The sequence below is a fragment of the Anomalospiza imberbis genome, chromosome 7 (genome assembly GCF_031753505.1).
Source record: "Anomalospiza imberbis isolate Cuckoo-Finch-1a 21T00152 chromosome 7, ASM3175350v1, whole genome shotgun sequence".
In the NCBI taxonomy this organism is placed as follows: domain Eukaryota; kingdom Metazoa; phylum Chordata; class Aves; order Passeriformes; family Viduidae; genus Anomalospiza; species Anomalospiza imberbis.
In genome coordinates, this window is record NC_089687.1 from 26,002,780 (window position 1) to 26,006,663 (window position 3,884).

At 35.6% G+C, this 3,884-nt stretch overlaps 1 long non-coding RNA gene across 1 annotated transcript; it reads right to left on the reverse strand.

The window, feature by feature from the left end:
* Positions 1-1,111: 1,111 nt before the first annotated feature.
* On the reverse strand, positions 1,112-3,540 carry LOC137477260 (uncharacterized). Its single transcript, XR_011000908.1, has 2 exons — positions 3,003-3,540; positions 1,112-1,256 (listed from the first exon to the last, which is right to left on the reverse strand). It is a non-coding gene; the product is annotated as an uncharacterized lncRNA (long non-coding RNA).
* Between the last annotated feature and the right edge of the window lie 344 nt (positions 3,541-3,884).

A 3,884-nucleotide genomic window follows, 5' to 3' on the forward strand; every position in this document is an offset into this window, starting at 1 on the left:
AATACAGGCACCGTTTAATAGCAGATCTGCTGAGGGTTTTTTTGCCTGTAATGGCACATGAGTCTGTGTCTCTCTAGGTATTTTGCCAAATCTGATTATTGTAAGGCAGTTAATTCAAAGGTTTGCTCAGTATTATTTCAGCAGGACAAAAGAGGAATTTAAGAGGTAGATAACCCCCAGACATGATTAGCAAGAAAAGATAAAACCCCCAGCAAACAGTCACAATTTGCCAAATGCTCTTCCCGGTGAAGGGAGCATTCTGGAGAGTTCAAAAGATTCTTGCAGTTCGGGGTAGTGAGAAATTGTCCCTAAGGCATTGCTCCCTTCAACATAAATTAAAAACAGGTTTGTGACTATTGCAACATACACTGGTGTTGATACCTCAGCTTTTCCATCCTTCAGAATCAAGGGAGGATTAAACCCAACGGAGCAATTTTCCTCACCCTTCCTTACCACTGCACCAAATATGAAATACCAAATGCTAAGGGCCCAAAAGTCACTTTGCAGAGGAAGTTAGAATGAATGGATGAATGAATTCCTAATTTCATAGAAAATCAGATTTTTTTTTCAAGAACAGCAGATTACTGCATTTAGAATATTTTTTTTACCTCTCTGTCCTACCTACATTTTCTCCTTTTCCATTGAAAAGGAATTTTGATTGATAAGCAATTACCCAACTTGCACAGTATAACCAGCATAGTAACATATGGGAGGAAAAAAAAAAAAAAGAAAACAGATTTTTACCAACAAAATGGTATTCAATCAGAAAGGGCTTAGTTCTGTTTGTTTTCTTTTTAGATCTAACTACAGCATTTTAGTAATATATAGTTTTGATTAACCACAGTAGAAATCTTAAACCCCTAAAGAATATAAGCTTAGGCTCTAAATCTTTCATTGTTTTAGTTCTTTCTATTCTCAGACACAGTGAAACTGGAATGGTGAGTTACAAATTACATGGCTTTTTAATATACACTTTTTTGCAACCCATTAACCACTGACATCATTTGAGTGTGATTTTTGCAGATAATTTTGTGAAAGTTATAAGCTTGGAAGAAAATTAGTGAATAAAAAAAATACCTTGTTTACTTTCTTGTCTTCTCCTTTTTCTATCTGGAAGTTGTGTTTGTATTTTACTGTGCTATTTGTGCTTTTTCAACTGGATAAGTTATCAAAGCCAATTTGCCAGAGAGCTCTGAAGAGGGACGCACATTCATCAGCATACAGTGCACCTGGATCTTGCAAATCAGGAAATACTACTTTATACCTGATGGAAAAAGAACAAAGGAGAGGATTTATATACAGATAATAGACATTGGGTTGTCCAGCAGTGAATAAACTGGGTCTACTGAAAAGCAAGTTAATTTTAAAATCACTTCTGATTCTTTGTGGGCTTTTTAATCCTATAAAACAAAACAAAAGTACAGGATGTATGGAAAAAATATACAGGGGACAAACTTCCAGAAATGCTTTACTGGTATTAACCAGTAAAGCACAAATTACATAACAATTTTTTTAAAAAGTAACTTTTAATTTATTTGGATTGTCAACAATTGCCTGATAGTTCTGACAATTATACCCACTGCTGGGACCACTGGATCTTACCAAGTTGCCTATTAGTATGTGCTGATAATCTCAGCACTAATCAACATCCCATCAATGTTCCTTAATTCAGTTAAATTGTACAAACCAAGAATTTGCAAATTAGTTCAAACAAAAGATATTTAGTTTTTCTCAGGGTTAATTTAAGCTGAACAACACAAGAAAGCAACTACTTACTGCTGTTTACAGTTTGGTCTTTTTTTTTTTTTTTTTAGAAAAGTAATTCTTCACTGTTCCTTTGTCTTCACTGTTTGACTACTTCATCGACTAAAATCCACTCTGGAAAGACCACCTGACAATCAGGAAAAGGGTAATTTCCTCCCTTCCTGTGAAACTAATGGCTATTCATGCCTATCCTTTAGGTAAAGCTGTAATGTTTACTTGTGGCTTAACTACCCACTATATACCAGAGTCAGCAACTCTGACAAAATTCTCCAGCGACACATTTGAACAAACCACCCGATGAAGGAAGGTTTGGCTCATTTAGGCAGGTCCACACCTCTTTCTATGTTTGGCTCATTTAGGCAGGTCCACACCTCTTTCTATGCTGACATTAACGATCTGAAAGATTTTCATGTATAACACATTGAAGAAATTCAAGAATTCTGCAGAAGGCAAAATCTTTCCTCATTACTTTAGTCAGGTCAAAACACACAAGCATATATGGCTTGGCTATACATCTATATTTGAATGTATGTACATACCAGGTCAAGCTGCAGGACTTCATGTAACTCCTTCATGTAACTCCTGCAAACACAGTCAGCAGGGTGTTAATTCTATGAAATAATGAATATTAGAGAATAATTTATTATAGTATATATTTATGTAATGTATGTATTATATGTTCTTATATAATATATGTAAAGTATTATTATATAATCTATTTTTATATGATAGCCAGGAAAAAATACCATTAGAAATACCCTTTTTCCTCCATAGATTTTGCTTTTATATGTGCATTTTTTCTCATTTTCCACAAGTAGCTAGGAATTATTTTCTACATAACTTTCAGACCACAGATATTCAAGTTCTATATTCATATGACAATAATATAAGACATAATACTTGCCACTCAGGTAACACTTGAAATCCATGGAATTTTCAGAGTGTGTCTTGACAACCAAAACTCTAATATATGTCATTGAGTGCTAAAGATTATATTAATTGAATAGCTAACCAGCCAACTCAACAACAGTATTTTTCCATTTTAGCCAAAGTGCTGTCTCCTCCCATGGAAAGGAATGTCAGTGTTTGGAAAAATTATTTCAGAGAGATCTACAGAGATTAGAGACACAAAAATAAAGCTATGCAAACGATAGTTGTTTCACTACGTATTTCACAAAATATTTTCATATCTTCAGTACTGGTGTATGGATTAACCAACTTGCTCTTTTTCACCTCACATAAATTGTCTGGAACTATAGAGTAACCTCTGTAGACAGGTCTGAGGAGTGAAGCCAGAATTTGCTGCACCTTGGATTGAGTCAGATGTCTCAAAATCTGCCCAAAGCCTAGCCAGTTCAAAGAAACCCAAAGCACAGGGATGAACTTTAACCACACCTCTTCAGGATTGAGGTTGCTCCACCTACTCAGGATGCAAGTCCCAGCATAATTGCTTACGCCTATGCTTACAACAAACAGAGATCTGATTTTCCATTTAAAGTGCAAAGACTCAGTTTCCACCTTTTATATAATATGTCTTTGCATTAAATCCCCAAATCCACAGTTCAAACAGGATTACATTATGATGTTACAACGGGCAAAACTCCTGACCCAAGAGGTGCTTCTGTTTCACGTTCTGCACTCAGCTATCAACAATTCATAGCCAAGTTGCTGAAGATTATTATGGTGAATAACAATGCATAAAGCAAGCAGATTTGCATGAAGGAAATCGTCACCAGTTCCTGTCCCTCACTATTCTACAGCTAGACTATTGCTCTTGGCTACTGTGATCACTGAGACACAGCTGATCTTAAACACAAACCAAATGGAGAGGGGAAACTGAAAAGGATTCAATTTCCCTGAAAAAGACAAAGAGCAAAGATACAAAATTTGGACAGTTCCCTGAAAACATATGCTAATAGTCAGGGTGCCTATTCAGGACTCACATGTGATCAAGCAAGGTTGTTGCTTTGCACCATTAATGCTCAAAATCTAAACTAAGAGAACACCTGTGCACATGTGGAATTTTAGAGCCTGCTGGTTACTCTTTACAATTCTTGATCAGCCATTGACATTCCTTAAGAATTATGAACATGTTAAGGTTTTAAATTGGACAGTAGTTC